The sequence below is a fragment of the Nyctereutes procyonoides genome, unplaced genomic scaffold, assembly GCF_905146905.1.
Source record: "Nyctereutes procyonoides isolate TBG_1078 unplaced genomic scaffold, NYPRO_anot_genome, whole genome shotgun sequence".
In the NCBI taxonomy this organism is placed as follows: domain Eukaryota; kingdom Metazoa; phylum Chordata; class Mammalia; order Carnivora; family Canidae; genus Nyctereutes; species Nyctereutes procyonoides.
The window spans coordinates 1,613,483-1,634,859 of NW_026575025.1; the positions used below are offsets into that span (position 1 = coordinate 1,613,483).

The window sequence follows — 21,377 nt, forward strand, 5'->3', positions numbered from 1 at the left end:
AAGTAAAAAGAGATAAGACTGCTCAGTAACTATATGTAGTGAGAAAGTAATTAGCCAAGTATGGAATCTGGGAAATTCCAACATTTAAGCTGAGGAACAAGGAACAATGGGAAGGATTGGTCAGAGAAGGAGGAAGGAAGTGGTAGTGGAAAGGATATAACTTTGAAGTTAAATAGTATCAGTTTTAGAATTTCTTCTCCACTACTTATTCTATGTTCTTGAACAAATTAGTTGTAAGCCTCAGTTTTCCTGTCTATTATACAGGAATAATATAGTATCCCCCCTCTTATCTACATGGGATACACTGCAGGACCCCCAGTGGATGCCTGAAACCAGGGATACTATTGAACTTCTATATATGGCTTTTCCTATATATACATATCTATGGTAAAGTTTATAAATTAGGACAGTAAGAGATAAACAATTAATAATAAAATAGAACAATTATGACAATAAACTGCAACAAAAGTTAGGTGAAAGTGGTATCTTTCTCAAAATATCTTCTTGTACTGTATTCACTCTTCTTTTTGTCATGATGTGAGATGATAAAATGCCTATATGGTAAGATAAGAAAATGCGATGAAGTGAGGTGAACAACAAAGACATTGTGATATAGTGTCAGGCTACTACTGACCTTCTGACTATCTGTTAGATGGAGGATCCTCTGTTTCTGGATCCCTGTTGATTGTGGGTTACTGAAACTGTGGAAAGCAAAACCACGCCTAACAAGGCACTACTGTAACACCTCGCAGATTATGATGAGGATTAAGTGTGATACTGTCTGAACTATAAAAAGTGCCTTTCACAATGACTACCTCACTGAAGGCGCACAATAAATGTTATTTCCTTTTTTTGTTAGTCTGGCCCTTTTATGTTTCTTTTCCTGTAAGCAACAGGAAGTAGGGTATCCTTAGTTGTTATGTAGTTTTTAGCTTAACCAAGGGTCAAACTGGAGACAGCCTAGTCTCTGCCAATCTACAGTTACTCTAAACTGAAGCCACAAAGATGCCAAAAATTCAGGTTTGTAATAGTACTCTTGATGTCCATATAACTACTGTTCTTCTGTGTTATTTCTGTTTTTCCAGGACACTCAGGAGCTGCTCTGCAATGAAAAAAGTGAACAAATAACATCTGAAATGGGTTAGGAATTCATAATTGTTAGAGGTGACACCAGGTTCACTTTTGGCTCAAGGAAGATACAGGAGTTTTGTAATGTGGCAGGTGGTAAAAAGGTGTTAGAATGTTCCAAAACACTAAAATTAGAAAAGAAAAAATTCTTCAGATTCAAAGATTAGTAGAGTTTATTTGTTTATTCCTTTTTAAAAAATTTTATTGGAAGCTAAAACATGTATTACATCACCCTGGCAGGCCTGTTTTTAATGATCTGTAAGCCTCAATGAAGCAAGTATCATTTAAGGCTTTGAAGGGAGAGAGAAAAGGGTGTTTCAAGTCCCTCAAACAATTTACTGCTCCAGTATTTCTAATAATAATGTGAGTATTTTTCCTTTTGACTGGAGAGCAAAGGAAAACAGAAACCTGTGGAAACTGGAGTTGGACAAGAGAACAAAGTTCATAGATAAAAAAAGGACTCAGCCCTTACAGTCTTTAAAAAAATGATCCACCATAGTCCCTTTTGTTCCCCTTTAGTGATCTTTAAGTGTCACAAAAGGCTCTTCGGGCTGATCTAAACAATCATGGGAAAGTTCTTTCAGGAAAAAGATACAATGATTACTGTACTTTGTCATGGTCATGCCCATTGGTGGGCCATTTCCCCTCAGAGATATATTTCTCTAATTAGAGTGAGGAGCTGAAAACAAGCAATTTTTATTTATTTTTATTTTTTAAGATTTTATTTATTCATGAAAGACACACACACAGAGAGGCAGAGACACAGGCAGAGGCAGAAGCAGGCTCCCCACAAGGAGCCTGATGTGGAACTTGATCCTGAATCCTGGGATCACACCCTGAGCCGAAGGCAGATGCTCAACCACTGAGCCACCCAGGCGTCCCAAAAACAAGCAGTTTTTTTTTTTAAGATTTTATTTGTTTATTAATGAGAGACACAAAGAGAGAGAGAGAGAGAGAGAGAGAGATTGAGAGAGAGGGGCAGAGACAGAGGCAGAGGAAGAAGCAGGTTCCATGCAGGGAGCCTGAGGTGGGACTTGATTCCAGGTCTCCAGGATCAGGCCCTGGACTGAAGGTGGCGCTAAACCGCTGAGCCACCCGGGCTGACCAAACAAGCAGTTTTTAAGTCAATAATGCAATTAAAATATCTCCAAATAACACAATAGTTTTATTTCTGTGACAATTACCTTCCTTCATTCCAAAGTGAAACTTTCTACTATTAGTGTACGGCTAAAAAAGATAACCTTCAAGAATCTATAAAATAGTGCCCGACATAGAGTAGGCACTCAATAAATACTTGCTGAATGAAAGAATGAATACATAGAGCAGAACATACACCTTCTCTTTATGGCCTCTGTTCTTTTTGTATTAATCTAAGGCTAATTTAGCTTCTTGAGAGTCACATCATCCTGTTGCTAAAGCCTCAGTTCAGTGGTGCCTGGGTGGCTCAGTCAGTTAAGCATCTGCCTTTGGTTCAGGTCATGATCTCAGGGTCCTGGGATGGAGCCCCAGCCCCCCAACCCTGCTCAGCGGGGAGTCTGCTTCTTCTTTTCCCTCTGCCCCTCCCCCTGCTTGTGCACACTGTCTCTCAAATAAATAAATAAAAGCTTAAAAAAAGGACTCAACTCAAGTCTCTTGTAGTCTTATTATTAAGGTGCATGTTATCATGGCTCTTTTGCTTGGCCAATTTTTTCAACTGGGTGTTTAAAATTTTTAAAAAAATACTTATTATTTTATATTTTCCCATTTTAGTTGTAAAAATGAGCCTGTTGCTCAAGCCCAGAACATGTCTAACTGGAACACAGAGGTAAGAGTTACACACAAGCAACAACAGATTAGCTTCTCAGTCCCCTTGGCATCCTCTAAATCATCTTGCATGACATTCATTATACTTGTGTCACTTATTCATTCACTCATTTATTTATTCAACAAATATTTACTAAGTCTTAATATGTGTCAGGCACCATTCTCAATGCTGAGGACATAGCAACGAACAAAAGGGACCCAAATCCCTGCCCCTGTGGTGTTTACATGTGCAGGGAAGGTCAGGCAAAACAAGAAAAACATGTCACGACAAACAAAATAGTAGAGGACTTATTCTAGATTACAAGAAACTAAAGAGATGTTACCAAGTACAATGTGTAAACTTTGATTCTATCCTGGATCAGAAAACAAACAGCTAAATATATTTGAGAACAGTTGGGGAAATTATAATTTGCACTGGATGTCAGATGATGTTATGGAATTGTTTTTCTTTTTTTTTTAGAGGTGGGGAGGGGCAGAGGGAGATGGAGAGAGAATCTTAAGCAGGCTCCACATCCAGGTTGATCTCACAACCCTGATCATGACCTGAGCCAAAATCAAGAGTCAGACGCTTAACTGACTGAGCCACCCAGGCGTCTCTGTCATTCATTTTCCTAAATGTGATAACATCGGGGTTGTGCAGGATACTAAGAGATTGCCCTTACTCCTAGAAGTATGTCAAGGTAAGGTATGTCAGGGTTCCTGTAACTTAGTTTCAAATGATCAATCTATCAATTATCTATCATGCACAAACAACAAAATGTTAGCATTTGGTGAATCCAGGTAAAGGGCAAATGGGTGCCTTTATAATACTCTCATAACTTTCTTGTAGGTTTGAAATTTTTTATAATGAGGACTGGTGGGAGTAGGGGAAACCTACAACATTTCTATTCAGAGATGTGAATCATGATTAACTGATTTATATGCTGAGTGAAATAAGTCAATCGGAGAAGGACAAACATTATATGGTCTCATTCATTTGGGGAATATAAAGAATAGTGAAAGGGAATAAAGGGGAAAGGAGAAAAAGTAAGTGGGAAATATCAGAAAGGGAGACAGAACATGAAAGACTCCTAACTCTGGGAAACGAACTAGGGGTAGTAGAAGGGGAGGTGGGCGGGGGGTGGGGGTGACTGGTTGGTGGGCACTGAGGTGGGCACTTGACGGGATGAGCACTGGCTCATTCTGTATGTTGGCAAATTGAACACCAATAAAAAATAAATTTATTTAAAAAAATGATTAACTTATTTGACTCTTATTCTTTGACATTTTTCTGAAAGTGTGTTGATCCCTCATCTTGAAAGATTTCCTTTCATTATTATACCTAGTAATACTTTCCCTTTTCCTTTGCAGCCATAGGAAAGGCTGGGATATGGAATAGCCACAGGAAATTCTCTCACAATATCTCTTTGCTATGACTTTGTTAAATTAACATTTATTAAGTGGAGCACAGGATGCCAGATGGTGAGTCTTGGTTCAACAGCAGACCACAAGAGAAACTGAAATAGATATGTTTATTTATTTCCAACAGATCCTGGAAGAAGCACAAAGCACTAGGGGCCACGTGGGGAGGTCAAGGTAGGGTGCAGAGAGAGAGAGAGTGACAGGGCCTGGGACAACATGCCTTTATCAGGGTCTGTGTGTGGAGTACTTTCAGGTTTCCAGGCTAAGGCTGGATTGGTCAATTCAAACCAAAAGAGTGAGGCTTTAGGGGCACCTGGGTGGCTTAGTCAATTAAGTGTCTGCCTTTGGCTCAGGTCATGATCTCAGGAGTCCTGGAATTGAGCCCTGCTTCTCCCTCTCCCTGCCACTCCCCTTACTTGTGCTCTCTCTCTCAAATAAATAAATAAATAAATATATATATATATATATATATATATATATATTTTTTTTTTTTTTTTTTTTTAAAGAGTAAGGCTTGGGATCCCTGGGTGGCTCAGCAGTTTAGCGTCTGTCTTTGGCCCAGGGTGTGGTCCTGGAGTCCTGGGGGATCGAGTCCCAAATTGGGCTCCCTGCATGGAGCCTGCTTCTCCCTCTGCCTGTGTCTCTGCCTCTCTCTCTCTCCCTGTGTCTCTCATGAATAAATAAATAAAATGTTTTAAAAAAATAATAAAGAGTAAGGCTTTAGTGAGCTCCACAGGGGTCTTTTTAAGAGGTGCACAAGGGGTAGGCCCTGGGAGATAGGGGAGACTGCTGATCACAAGGGTTGTTAGGGAAGTCTTATTAGGAACTCAATTGCAAGCTTGTGACCCTGCCAACTGTTATCTAGAGCATTCACTTGCATGAGGGGACTAGTGTCAGTTTAAAGTCCCTGCAGACCAAATAAAATGGATGCTGAGGCAGCAATAGCATGTGGTAGCTTAGCTCAATTCTCTGCACTCTTCTTTCAATTTGATCTGAAATAGTGCTTTTACATATATGTTATTCTCACACTTTATACTTGACTTCAGGAAAATAACAAATAATTACAGTGCAGGAAAAATACAAGAACAAAGTATTTAGCAAATTAGCCATGAAGCCAGTAATATGGGGTATATATTAGATTCCTATGGTTGCTGTAACAAATTACCACAAACTTAGTGGCTTATTCTCCTAACAGTTCTGGAGGCCATAAATCTAACATGTGTCTTACTTACAGGGCTAACCAAGGTGTCAGCAGGGCTGGTTCTTTCTGGAGGTTCCAGGGGAGATTGCTTCCTTGTTTTTTTTTTTTTTTTTTTTTTCATTTTCTAGAGACCATCTTAATTTCTCAGCTCATGGTCCTTTCTTCCCACGCTTTTGGCTTTCAGACTGCTTTCTTCCTCTTCTGTCATCAAACCTTCTCTGCCTCCTACAAGGACCCTTGTGATTATATTATCCAGGATAATGTCTCCCATTTTAAGATTCATAGCCTTATCTGCAAAGTTCTTGTCATATAAAATGACATTCACAGGTTCCAGGGATTAGGACCTGAATATCTTTGGGGGCCATTATTCGGTTTACCACAGGGTGAGAGAAAAACAAAGGGTCATATAAACAATAAGATATAAAGGAGAGGATCCTCACTTATTCTTTGAAAATATATTAGAAAGTACTACACTATCATTCCTCCTTAGAAAGGGTATTCCCATCACCATAAATACTTAGACTAAGATAATAAAGCTGGATGAAGGTTCTCAGACCTCATTTTCCTTTTGGGCTCTACTACTTACTATTTAAACAATGTCAGGCAAATTATTTATCTGCTATGCTTCAATTTCCTTGTCTTTAAACCGGAGATAATATTTACTCAAATGGTGGCCGAGAAGATTCAATACTATAATGGATGAAAAGATTTAACACAGTTCCTGATAACATTTAAATGATGGTTGTTATTATAAATTATTTTATTATTCACAGGATGTACAACCATTGTGATGCTAAATCAGTACACAGCATTTTTAAAAAAAATTTTTTAAATTTTTATTTATTTATGATAGTCACACACAGAGAGAGAGAGAGGCAGAGACACAGGCAGAGGGAGAAGCAGGCTCCATGCACCGGGAGCCCGACGTGGGATTCAATCCCGGGTCTCCAGGATTGCACCCTGGGCCAAAGGCAGGCGCTAAACCGCTGCGCCACCCAGGGATCCCAGTACACAGCATTTCCAGAGGCCTCTAGTGATTCACTTCTTCTATGTGCATTCTATATAAGATAATAAGTAAAGCTTACTCAATTGTCATTTTTTTCCAATTTTATGCATATTTGTTGGAAGTATCTCTAAACTGAATCACAAACTTCCTTGTCTTACCAATAAGATAATAGTGAATAGAGTTACCATTTGCTTCATCATTCTAACCTTATGAATATGGCTTATTGTCCTGGAGCATAATAGAAAGATATCCTCAAAAAAGCAAAAAGATTAATAAAATGATTTATTTGTCCCCTACATGGTAAATGACCTTAAAATACTGTTTTTAATATAGATTTTTCTCTTCACTATTTGGCTTTCTAGTGATTCTCTTTTCTGATAACATTTATCATGACTGTTGGTGTGTGGCTGTGATATTGTGATTTATAAAAAAATATATTTTGAGGATGACCAAAATATATTTCTCATATATTTAGGCACAGTTCCTACCTCATAGCTCCCCAAGCCCCTGGAATTTCCTAAGTGTTGAGACTGGTAAAATTGTCTTTTGTTTGTGAACGAGGTGACTTCTGGAAGCACATAAGGATGTGGCTGCCAGAACCAATCTTGTGATTAGAGGGTGGAATTTTCAGCCCCATCTCCTTACTGCCAGGGCAGGAAAAGGGCCTGGAGATGGAGTTCAATTACCAAAAGCCAACGATTTAATCAACCATGCCTGTGTTGATGAAGCCTTCATAGAAACCCAAAAGAATGGGGTTCTGAGAGCTTCTGGGTTGGTGAACACATGGAGATTTGGGAAGAGTGATGCAGCTGGATAGAGCATGGAAGCCCTGTGCCCTTTACCCATACCTTGCCTTATGTATCTCTTCCATCAAGCTATTCCTGAATTATATCCTTTTATAATAAACTGGTAGTCTATTAAATAAAATGCTTCTCTGAGTTCTGTGAGCTGCCCTAGCAAATTACTCAAACCTGGGGAGAAAGTACTGAGAACTTTGGATTTATAGTTAATTGGTCAGAAGTACAGGCAACAACCAGGGCTTGCTACTGGTATCTAAAGTAGGACAGTGGCGGGGCCAGGATGGGAGGATGGGGGGCAATCTTTTAGGCCAGAACCCTTATCCTGTGGAATCAGATGCTGTCTCCAGGTTGATGGTATCAGAATCGAGCTGAATTAAGTTGAATTCTTAGACACCCTGCTGGTGTCTAAGAATTGCTTGGTGTTCTGCGGGAAGCCACGCTGCTATATGAGCTAAGGCTAACAATACTTTAGACCACTCTCACTACTTTTTTAAATCTGCAATTGATAACGTGATCTGTATTTGAAGTTTATGCATTTGTAAGAGGTTCCCTGTGAAAATCTTAGGAGACTTCCTGCCTTGCCGACAAAGACACATATAAATTCTGTACACACTGGCTCTTCAGGGACCGTTTTTTACTTACTTTCAAATTAGTGGCTTTGTTTTGAACACCTTAGAAATTTGATTGCTATGTTGGTAAGATATTAAAGAGAGTTCAACCATGTCTGACACTACCCTGAGGATCTAATGTTCAATGCAAATCAAAACACTAGAAAATTAATAAGTTTAAGGTATGACAATATCTTCTATTTAATGATCTTATCAAAGTGCCCCATTAAATTACTCTGTCCATTTGGATTTGGAGTTTTTAGGTTTTTGTTTACAATGAACATCAGACAATCCTTGAGGCTAATGATGGACATTCTATACCCGTATGTACACAAATGTATACATAAACAAAGGAAATCCAGATTACCCAGTGATTTAGCCTTATTAATTCTTGTTTCTACATTTTTACTCACAACATTAACTCTCCTCCTTAATTGAGCCCTTTGTTGATAAAATACTTTTTTGTTTGTTGGTTTATTTCTCCCCATAATTGCTCCTTGGCCTCAGGGAAGGCATGTGAAGAGCAAATCTTATCTTTGCTGTAGACCGTGGCCTCTCTGTTTTAGCTGTGGCCCATTCTTAAATTGAAAGGAGAACAGGATACTCAGAAAGACAAGCTGGTATATTACACAATTAAAATTCAATGAATTCTCAGATGAGCCATATCTACATTTAAGTATAAAATCCTTAATAAAACCAAACAAGCCACCTGGGTGGCTCAGTGGTTGAACGTGTGCCTTTGGCTCAGGTGATGATCCCCAGGTCCTGGGACTGAGTCCCGCATCAGGCTCCCTGCAGGGATCCTGCTTCTCCCTCTGCCAATGTCTCTGACTCTCTCTCTGTGTCTCTCATGAATAAATAATATCTTTAAAGAAACAAAAACAAAAAAACAAAATCAATTTTTGGATTTACTGTCATTGAAATTATCCATGTCACTGGTATTTTGCAGGTTTACTATGCATTTTAGGTACACCCATTAAGTGTTATTAAAATGCATGTTTATTAGTACTGCTCTTAATGCGACATAGTCCATTCATTTTAATTTACAAAACATGTAATGAATTATAGTGGTAGACAGTGCTTCTTTCTCTATATTTTCCAAGAATCTGAAAAATCAAGAGGTTTTGTTCTGTCCACAATGGCTCTATAGTAAAAAGCACAAGTATTAAGTGTATACTAAGAACAATATAATAAGTGCCATTTATGGGGTACTTACTAAGTGTTAAGTGCTGTAGAGGGTACTTTTTATATTGTGGTGGTTTTAAGACATGTCCACAAAAATCTCCTGATACTCCCCTCTTCAAAAGATGGACCCTAAGTCCCTTCCCCTTCAGTATGAGCTAAACTTAGTAATCCACTTTTAATAAACAGAATAAAACAAAAGTGACAGTATGTGACTTCAGAAATTCAGTCATAAAAGGCACTTTGGCTTCCTGCTTGCTTGTTCTCTTTCTCTTTCTGAGATCACTTTTTCTGGGGAAGCCACTGCCATAGTCATGAGGAATATGTGAACATCCTAGGCCTCCTGCCAACAGTGATAAGTGAGCTTAGGAGTCCTTTTCAAGCCTTCAGATGACTGCAGCTGAATCTAAGTCTTGATTTCAACTTATGAGGGACCTTGAGTCAGAACCATCCAAGTAATTTGCTCCTACATTCCTGATGCTTAGAAACTGTGTGAAATAGTGTTTATTGTTTTAAACCTCCAAGTTTGGGAATAATTTATTACATAGCAATAGATAACTAATACACACACACACACACACACACACACACACACAGAAACACATATATTTTATTCTTACAACCACCACGGGATAAGTGGTATTCTGAGGAAACAAAGACTTAGGTGGTTACTTAACTTACTCAAGGCCACACAGCTACTGGTTGCAGACCCAATGATACCACACCCATATTTGTTCCACTATATTATACTATCTTTTTTCAGGTCTTGTTTTTTTTAGGCAGCTTATTAGCTATCTCTCCTAACTTTGATTAGCTTGCCATCAATGCTCTCACTCAAACAATGGATTAGGGAAAAAAAGAAAAATGGCTAAGGACATAGTCCAGAATGGTACTTCTGGAGATGTCCCTTTAGGATGATATGAACCCATTAATTAGCACATTTTTGGTATGATTGTTCAACCAATTATTTATCATCCATCCTATATTACTTTTGCTTATTCACAAGGATATCATTTTACTAAGAGGTAAAAGAGCTGGGATTGAAAGCAGGCCTTCCTTACCCACAAAGTGTGGGTTCTCTTTCCCTTTACCCTCTTCACTTCTCCCCTCCCTTCCTCTCCCCTCATCCTCTCCCCTTGCTTCTTCTTCAATCAGCTCTCATAGGCTTATAGTTACCATAGCTTCCTTTCCTGAATACCTACAGATATTTATTCTTTTTAATAAATAGTTGAAGAATATCACTCAAGACAGGTATCAGGGTCACCAACCTCAGTCTCCTTAAATGACTTTCTGAATATTGGTTCTCTGACTCCAATCTAGAACTTCTCTTCACCTTCACCCTTCCCCACAATGAACACAATTTCCATTTTCTACAGACTGCCAGCAATGGTACAGCCAGTTTACCTACTAGGTGTCTGTACCCTGGAATGTAAATTAGATCCAGAAATCTGAGTTCACTTAAAGGAGTTAGGTGATCTCTTACAATCCCAGTCATGTTTGATTTCATTCCCTGAAACTACTCTTAATTTTATCTTTTTCAGTCCAAATAGCATCCTCTTTGAGAAAACTAAATCAAAACAGGAGGTGAATGCTCTGGTTTTTTTTTCTTTCATTCATTAATGGTATACCATCTACCTAGACCTAATTGTTCCTTTAGCTACAATGTAATTTTTTAAAGTTTTATTTAATTAAGTAATCTCTACACCCAATGTGGGACTCGAACTCAAGACCCTGAGATCAAGAGTTGCATGCTCTTCTGAGTGGGCCAGCCCAGCACCCTGCTGCAATGTAATTTTTTAATAAGGAAGACTTTTATATATGCATTCTTTTTTAAAAAAAATTATTTATTTATTCATTCATGAGAGACACAGAGAGAGAAAGAGGCAGAGACACAGGCAGAGGGAGAAGCAGGCTCCATGCAGGGAGCCTGACATGGGACTCGATCCCAGGTCTCCAGGATCAGGCCCTAGGCTGAAGGCAGGTGCTGAACCACTAAGCCACCTGGGATGCCCTATATATGCATTCTTATGTTTATTGCAACATTATTTATAATGGCTAAGATGTGGAAGCAACTTAAGTGTCTATTGATAAACTCAACACACAAAGAACAAATAATCCAGCCAAGAAATGGGCAGAAGACACGAATAGTCATTTCTCCAAAGAAGACATAAAAATGGCCAACAGACATATGAAAAAATGCTCAAAGTCATTCAGCATCAAAGAAATACAAATCAAAACCACAATGAGATACTACCTCATACCAGTCAGAATGGCTAAAATGAACAAGTCAGGAAATGACAGATGTTGGCATGGATACGGAGAAAGGGGAACCCTCTTATACTGTTGGTGTTGATTGTAAGCTGGTGCAGCCACCCTGGAAAACAGTTTGGAGGTTCCTCAAAAAGTTGAGAATAGGGCTAACCTATGACCCAGCAATTGCACCACTGGGTATTTACCCCAAAGATACAAATGTAGTGATCTGAAGGGGCACCTGTACCCCAATGTTTATAGCAGCAATGTCCACAATAGTAAAATTTTCTTTTTTTCCATAGAAAAAGCTCAGATGTCCATCAAGGGATGGATGGATAAAGAAGATGTGATATATACATATAATGTAATACTACTCAACCATCAAAAAAATGAAATCTTGCCATTTGCAACAATATGGATGGAACTAGAAGATATTATGCTATGTGAAATAAGTCAATCAGAGAAAGACAATTATCATATGATCTCACCCTTATGTGGAATTAAGAAACAAAACAGAGGATCACAGGGGAAGAGAGGAAAAAACAAAACAAGACAAAATCAGAGAGGTAGACAAACCATAAGAGACTCTTAATCATAGGAAACAAACTGAGGGTCGCTGGAGGGAGGGGTGTGGGGGCACAGGGTAACTGGGTGATGGACATTAGGAGGGCACATGATATAGCGAGCACTGGTTATTATATAAGACTAATGGATCACTGACCTCTACCTCTGAAACCAATAATACATTATAAAATAACATTAATTAATTGAATTTAAATAAAATGTTTAAAAAGTGTCTATTGATAAATGCACAGATAAAGATGTCATACACGTGTATATGTATCATATGTGTGTATAATAGAATATTACACAGCCATAAAAAAGGATGGGATTTTTGCCATTTGCAACAACATGGATGGACCTAGACAGTATTATGCTAAGTGAAATAAGTCAGACTGAGAAAGACAAATGCCATATAATTTTGCCCCTATGTGGAACTTAAAAAACAATTAATAAATAAACAAAAGAATCAAATCTATAAATACAGAGAACAAACTGATGGTTGCCAGAGGGGAGGAAGGAAGGGAGATGGAAAAAATGGGTGAAGGGGAGTGGGAGATATAGGCCAAAAAGGTTATTTGCTCTTACTACTTCTATTTATATTGTATGGGATCCCTGGGTGGCACAGCGGTTTGGCGCCTGCCTTTGGCCCAGGGCGCGATCCTGGAGACCTGGGATCGAATCCCACATCAGGCTCCCGGTGCATGGAGCCTGCTTCTCCCTCTGCGTGTGTCTCTGCCTCTCTCTCTCTCTCTGTGACTATCATAAATAAATTTTAAAAATTAAAAAAAATAAAAAAATTATATTGTAATGAGGTCCTACTCTGTGCAATCAAGAAAAAAGAAAGACCCCCATGAAGATTGGATAGGAAGAAGTAAAACTGCCTCTATTTGCATATGACATGATTTTGCATGCAGAAAATTCTAAGGAATCTATAAAGAATCTATGAGAACTAATAAGAGAATTTACCAAAGTCACAGAATACATGAGGAACATACAAAAAGCAATGAGATGTCTATAATCTTGCAGTGAAAAACTGGTAAAGAAAATAACTTCAAAAAATAATACTATTTATAATACTTGCACAAAACACGAACTATTTAGGGATATTCAATAAAATGTATAAGATCAAAAATAAATAAATAAATAAATGTATATGTATAATAAATGTATATATATGTATATATAGTGTCTATATATTAAACACTATAGCACATTGCTGAGAGAAATATAAGAAGACCTAAGGAAAAATGTACTATGTCCATGGATTGGAAGATTCAATAATATAAAGTTGACAATTCTCCCCAGATTGATCTACAGAATCTTCAAATCTCAATCAAATTCTTCGCAGGCTTTCTTTCTTCCTTTCTTGTAAAAATCGACAAGTTTGTTCTATAGGTTATATAGAAATGCAAGGGAATTCTAATGACCAAAACAATTATGAAAAAGCAAAAGCTGAAGTGCATACACTACCTTACTATAAAGCTAAAGTAATCAAGTCTAAGGTTTAACAAATAGATCAATAGAATAGAACAGAAAATCTAGAAATGAACCCATACATATATAATCAATTGACTTTTTTTTTTAAACAAAGGAACCAAAACAGTTAAGTGGGAAAAGTAGTCTTTTCAACAAATGGTGCTGGAACAAACAACTAGTTATCCAGATGGTACAAAAGAGGACTTTGAACTCAACCTCAAACCACCCACAAAAATTGATTCAAGATGGATTATTTACCTAAACATAAAAGCTAGATTTCCAACACTTTTAGAAGAAAATGTAGGGTAATACTATCACAAACTTAGGATAGGCAAAAATTTTAAAAAACTGGGCCCAGAAGCACTAACCATAAAAGAAAAAATTTATCAAATGGACTTTAAAAACTTCTGCTTAATGGAAGACACCATAAAGGGAAAAAACAAGCCAAAGAATAGTAGAGATATTTGCAATATGCAATCTGACTTGCAACCAGAATACATAAAGAACTCCTACCACTTGGTAATTAAAACAACCCATCCTAAACTGAGTAAAAGATTTCAAAAGGCATTGAGGGGGGCACTTGATGGGATGAGCACTGGGTGTTATACTATATGTTGGCAAATTGAACTCCAATAAAACATATACAAAAAAAAAGATTTCAAAAGGCATTTCACAAAGAAAAGGGCTAATAAACAATAAAAAAGTATTCAATATCATTAATCATCAGGGAAATACAAATTAAAACCACAATGAGATACCACTTCATACTCACTAGGAAGGCTAAAATTAAAAAGTCTCTGCTCACTTCAGCAACACATATATTAAAACTGGTATGATACAGAGATTAGCATTGTCTCTATGCAAGGAAGACATGCAAATTTGTGAAGTGTTCCATATTTCTAAAAACAACCTTATAATCATTTCACGATATATACATATATTAAATCATCACATCTTATTTTTTTTTTAATTTTTATTTATTTATGATAGTCACAGAGAGAGAGAGAGAGAGAGGCAGAGACACAGAGGGAGAAGCAGGCTCCATGCACCGGGAGCCCGACGTGGGATTCGATCCTGGGCCTCCAGGATTGCGCCCTGGGCCAAAGGCAGGCGCCAAACCGCTGCGCCACCCAGGGATCCCAAATCATCACATCTTAAATTTAAACAATGTTACATGTCAATTATATCTCAATAAAGCTAAGGGAGAAAGGAAGACTGAAAACATCAAATTTTAGCAAGGATGTATTAACAACCAGGGTTTTCCAGACATTTTTGGTAGGAGTATAAAACAGTACAACTACTTTGGGAAAAGTCAGCCAGCAATTCTACCCTTAGATATTTACCCAAGAGAAATAAAAACATATGTCCATGAAGTTCAGCATCCTTTTATGAAAAAACTCAGAATAAATTGGGTATAGAAGGGAATGTACTTCAACAAAATAAAGTCATTTATGGCCCACAGCTACCATACTCAACAGTGAAAGACTGAAGGCTCTTCCTCCAAGAGCAGGAACAAGATCATACCTTTTCAACATAGTGCTAGGAGTCCTAGTCAGAGAAATTAAGCAAGAAAAAGAAATGGAAAAGCCATCCAAATTGGAAACGAAGAAGTAAAATTGTCTCTGTAGATGATATCACCTTATATAGAAAATATCTCCTTTTTTAAATAATTTATGTATTTATTTGAGAGAAAGAGAGAAAGCACAGCAGGGGGAGTGGCAGCAGCAGAGGGAAAGAGAGAAGCAGGCTCCCCACCGAGCAGGAAGCCGGGTGTAGGGTTTGATCCCAGGACCCTGGGACCATAATCTGAGCTGATGGCAGATGCTTGACCGACTGAGCCCTCCAGGCGCCCCTAAAAAATCTAAAAAAAAAAAAAAAAACAACTGTCAGAACTAATAAATAAATTTAGCTAAGTTGCAGGACACAAAATCAATATATAAAAATCAGCTGCATTTTTATACAACTAACAGCGAGTTATCTGAAAAAGAAAGAAAACCATTCCATTTACAATAGTATCAAACACAATAAAATACTTAGGAATAAATTTAATCAAAGAATTTTTTTATCTCAGCAAAAAAATCTGTACATTGAAAACTAAGACTTCCATAAAAAAAAATTGAAGAGGCACCTGGGTGGCTCATTCGGATAAGTGTCTGCCTTTGGCTCAGGTCAAGACATGGAACAATCTAAGTGTTGGTTTATGAATGGATAAAGAAAATACAATATATGTATATAGTAGAATACAATTCAGCTATAAAAGAGAAGGAAATCCCGCCTTCTACAATAACATGGATGGATCTTGAAGTGAGATAAGTCAGAGAAAGACAAATGCTGTATGATTTCAAATTATATATCAAATCTAAAAAAGCCAAATTCATTGAAATAGAGAGTGGAATGGTGGTTGCCGAGAATGGGAGGTGGTAGAAATGAGGAGATGTTCATCAAAGAATACAAACTTCTAGTTATAAGATGAATAAGTTCTGGGGACATAACATACAGCATGTTATGTCCTATACTGTACTATATACTTGAGAGTTGCTAAGAGGGCAAATCGTAAATGTTTTCACTACTAAAAACAATAATAACGAACCCTCAAAATTACAAAACAACAACAACAAATCCCCCAAATTACAAAAAACAGGTAATTATGTGAGGTAATGGAGGTGTTAACTAACTTTATTGTGGTAATCATTTTGCAATATACATATATATCAAATCATCACTTTGTACAACTTAAAGTTACATAATGCTACCTGTCAATTATATCACAATAAAGCTAGGAGAAAATATGTGCACAAAGTCTTACAGACAAATATTTTTGATACTTTATTCACAGTAGCCAAAAACCACATAATTCACATGTCCATTAACAGGTGAACAAAAACAAATTGTGCTATATTCATATAATGGAACACTACTCAGCAAAAAAAAAGTAACAAATGTGATGGTACATACCATGATGTAGATGAACATTTCTCCAAAGAAGATATACAAATGACCAATATGCATTGGAAAAGATGCTTAACATCATTAGTCATCAGATAAATGGAAATCAAAAGCATAATGAGATACCACTTTCTACCCACTGGGATGCATATTAAAAAAGACAGATAATACCAAGTGTTGGCAAGAACCTGGAAAAACTGTAACCCATACATTGCTAGTGGGAATATAAAATGATGCTGCTACTTTGGAAACAGGCAGCTCCTCACAAAGTTACACAGAATTAGGTATATATACTCAAGAGAAATGAAAACATATGCTCATGCAAAAACTTGAATGCAGATGCTCATAGCAGCATTCATAATAGCCAAAAAGAAGAAACAACCCAGATGTCTATCTATGGATGAGTGGATAAACAAATGTGGAATACATACAATGGAATATTATCTAGCCACAGAAAAGGAATGAGGTATGCATCTGATACATACTATGCATGGATGAATCTTGAAACTGTTATTTTAAGTGTAAGAAACCAGACATAGAAGCCCACATATTGTGTAATTCCATCTATATGAAATGTCCAGAATAGGCAAATCCAAAGAGATAGAAAGTAAATTAGTGGTTGTCTGGGGCTAGGAGTAGGTGAGTGGGGGGAAAAGTAGTGGGTAATTAGTAATTAGAGTTACTGCTAATAAGTATGGGTTTTTTGCAGTGGCAGGGGGAGTTAATGAAGAAAATATTCTAAAATTGATTGTGGTGATGGTTGCCCAACTGTGTACCCATATATTAAAAACAACTGAATTGTACACTTTAAATAGGTGAATTAGGGGGGCATCTGGTTGGCTCAGTCAGTAAAGCATTCAATTCTTAATTCCAAGGTTGTGAACTCAAGACTTATGTTGGGCATGGGGCCTACTTTAAAAAATTTTAAAAATAGGGCCACTTGGATGGCACAGTTGATTAAGCATCTGACTCTTGGTTTTGGCTCAGGTTGTGATCTCAGGGTCGTGAGACCAAGCCCCATGTCAGGCTCCATGCTTAGCATAGAGTCTGCTTCAGATTCTCTCTCTCTCTCTCCCTTTGCCCCTTCTGAAACTCATGCTCTCTTGCTCTCTCCCTCTCTCTAAAATAAAGACATAAATCTTAAATAAATACCTAGGTGAATTTTGTGGCACTCAATTATATCTCACTGTATTATTTTAAAATTTTTTAAAGAACCATTTATACAATTCTTTTTTGTGAGTTTTCTGTTTACTTCATTAAATTTTCTATGGAATATGTAGTATTTTTATAGCTGATTTTTAAGGAATCTGTACATAAGGAAATTAGCCCTTCATCTCTCTAAGTTACAAATATCTCTCCCTATTTGTTGTTAATCTTTTGTCCTCATTATAGGGTTTTTTCCATCAAGCAGATTTTTCATCCTTTTTTACCTATTGAAATACATCAGGAGCTTCATTTATGATTCCAAGCTTTCTGTCATTCATATTTAGAAAGGCTTTTCTCTCTGTGAGATTATAAAAACATTTTCCTGCGGTTTCTTTGAGGGTATTTATGGTTTCAATTTTTACATTGAAATATTTGATCCATCTGGAATTTATTTTCATATAAGGTGTGAGGAAGGAATCCAACTTAATTTTTTTTAAGATGGCTACTAGTTGTGCTCATTGATTTAAAATGATCCCCCTCCCCCAACATAGGTTAATACTATTTCCATATTTGGGTCAATTTTGAGGCTTCTCCATTCTGGTCCATTGATTTTTACTTACCTATTCATGTGCCAATAATGAATGTTTGTATAGTATAGCATAGTGATGAAGCGATGTACCACTGGAGCCAACTTTCTGAGTTTAAATTCAACCTATGCAACTTCCTGGCTCTGTGAGTTTGAGCAAGTTCACCATAATGAGCTGTTGTGAGAATTAATGAATTATTTTATCTAAAGTGCTTAGAACAGTACCTGGAACATAGTGATTTGTGTTAGCTATTTTATTAATAAAATTTTATAGCTTTGCAAGAGATTATAAATCTGGTAGATCTAGTGCCCCATTATTTCTTCTCTTTCCCAGGATATTCCTGGTTATTCTATTTAGTTTTTCTGTATAATCTTTACAATCAGCTTGTCTCAACAAAATAAGCAAATAAACAAAATAAAATACTGTTTTTACTGAGATCATGTTAATTATAGATAAAATTAGGAGCACTGACAACTTTATGATTTTTAAGTCTCCCTTTCCAAGAATGCAGTATGTCTTTCCATATGCCAAAGGCTTCTTTCAGGTTCTTCAGTAGCATTTTAAAGTCTTCATATAGTCTTGCATATTCTTGTTAGGTTTATTGCTAGGTACTTTATCTTCTCTTGTTATTGTAAAAAGGGACTTTTCTTTTTATCTGAATATATAAAGGCTATTATTTTTAAATAAATTATTGGTTTTAGTATATTTTATTTAATTCCCTTGCTGAATAAGAGAAGGGAGAAGAAATGTGTGGGAAATATCAGAAAGGGAGACAGAACATAAAGACTCCTAACTCTGGGAAACGAACTAGGGGTGGTGGAAGGGGAGGAGGGCAGGGGGTGGGGGTGAATGGGTGACGGGCACTGTGGGGGACACTTGACGGGATGAGCACTGGGTGTTATTCTGTATGTTGGTAAATTGAACACCAATAAAAATTAATTTATTAAAAAAATAATAATTCCCTTGCTGAAGTTTCATGCTGTTTATAATACATTTCAGTTTATCTTGGGGCTATCCAGGTATTTGTATCACCTGCAAATAATGTAATTTTCCTTTTTCTTTAAAATTTGTATGTCTCTTATGTTTTTTCCTAATAATATTGACTGAAATCTTCAGAAAAATATAAATAATGGTAGGAAACCATAAAGAGTGAAACTTTTTATAATTATATCTAGAACTCCTACCTCATATTTCTTCCTTCTTAGATGAAGAGAACATGAAGGCAAATACAATATTTAAAACTTTAAAGAAGAAAAAGATGAAATTTAAAAAAGGACTTTACATATATTTGAAGATATACATGAGATATATGAGAAATATACATGAGAAAAAGCTTCTATGCTAAAAAAGTTATGCAAATGTATATTCAGCATAGTATATATTAGACTATGTGTAAAAACACCCATTTATAAAAAAATATTAGACCAAGGAGAGAGGCCTCAGGGGAAATCAAACTTGCTGACATCTTGACTTAGACTTCTAGCCTAGAGACCGTGAGAAAATAAATTTCTGTTGTTTAGGCTAAAAACCCCACCAAAAAGAAACAAAACAAAACAAAACAAAACAAAACAAAAAAACAAACCAAACAAACAAAAAACCCACTAGGAATAACAGCAAGTATATAAATGGTGAATGCTGTCAGTAGTGGGTTTGGAGGTGATTATTTTTCTGCTTCATTACACCTCTCTGTACTACTACATTTCTACAATAATCAAGTATTTCTTTAATGATCAGAAAAACAGAAACAGAAACAAAGAATTAATCAAGTATACTGCTTTTTGGCTGAATCTGACTTTGACTTATGCCTTGACATTTGAAATCCCTATCACCATGTTCTCCTAACTCAGTCCAGTTTTGTGATCTGCATCAAAAATGCTTTATCTATATCTCCATTTGGCTAGGTAGTCTACAGTCTAATCCCATGATGATGTCACTTCTCTTCTGCTCTTCTTTTATCTGAATCCAGATGTTCTCCAACATGCTCCCACCCTCAGATTTGTGACTAGATACACATACAGCTATAGATCTTTTTGATATCAGACTGCTTTGCTTCTCTTAAGTCTCTTAAATATATTTCTTTTTCGTTGCCTATGATTCTTCCCAAAAGACTTCTGAATGACCCACAGATGGAAGTATCCCACAGGCAAATCTGCAGTTTGGTACTTCTGGGCATTAACTCTCCTTGAGCAAGGATTGTTCTCAAGTTTTTGAACCCTGGGATGTCTCCTAAGACACTCCAAGGAAACCCTTCTCCAGCCAAGATGATGACTAATACAACTTTTGGAGATACAGCGTTCTTGGAGGAAGTCCAGAAACCATATTGATTGGCTTTATTACAAATTCATACTATCTAACCTCAACTGGATGCTCATGGCTACTGGGTAATCCTTTTAGTCATCTCCTTCTGACTTTGTATTACATTCCTTACAACAGCTGTCCCAGACATTTTCCATTCTCAAATTTCCAAACTAACCCTTTGCCCCGACTCACAACTCTAAGCAGATAAACTATTTTGCTGAGAAGACTGAAGTCACCTGATTTTTCAGTCCTTCAATTTCCTTCCCCTATACTTTAATATTTCTTTTTTGTCTTCAGTTAATCCTCACTTCTTCTTTCCCTCTCTTAGAGAATCTTTCCCATTTCTTACTAAGATTAATCCCTCCATCTGTGTTCTTAAAGTCAGTTCTTTCAGTTTCTCTAGGACCTTGCTCTATCAATTATCCCCTTACACTTGCATCTTTAACCTTGCTTTTTCCATTAACTCCTTGCTAGCTACCTGCACATGTTTAAGTGATCTCTTAATCTAAAAAATCTTTCAAAGACTACTCAATAAAGCTTTCTTCTTGTGTTTTTCAAAGACAAATTTCTCAGAATGGTGTGCTATATTCATTATCCCCTTCTTTCTCACCACCCATTCATTCACTCATTAATCCTTTCAGTGTTGCTCCCATCATTCAACTAAACTGTTCTCTTAAAAGTTATGGATAATCACTCAGTCACTATAGTAGATTTGAAGGATCTTTTCTTAGCTCCTGTGACAACTGATACTGTTGCCCATCTTAGAACTCTCCTCCTTGGCTTCTGCAATGTTATATTATGCCATTTCTTTTCATATGTTCTGATTGTTTCTCCCTGATTCTTCTTCCTTCTCTCATCCTTTAAATATAAGGATCCCCCAACGTTCTGCCCTTATCCCCCTCTCTCACTACACTTTCATTCCTCAGTGATTTCATCCATTCACACGATTTAACTACTGACCATATTTCCTCTTCCAATCTC

At 36.9% G+C, this 21,377-nt stretch overlaps 1 protein-coding gene and 1 non-coding gene across 3 annotated transcripts in view; one reads left to right on the forward strand and one right to left on the reverse strand.

Moving 5' to 3' along the window:
• Nucleotides 1-21,377, reverse strand: part of CSTPP1 (centriolar satellite-associated tubulin polyglutamylase complex regulator 1) — a 198,197-nt gene that overhangs the window by 60,506 nt on the left and 116,314 nt on the right. The gene's annotated exons all lie outside the window — the stretch shown is intronic.
• On the forward strand, nucleotides 14,217-14,320 carry LOC129503242 (U6 spliceosomal RNA). The gene has a single exon (XR_008663129.1). It is a non-coding gene; the product is annotated as a U6 spliceosomal RNA (small nuclear RNA).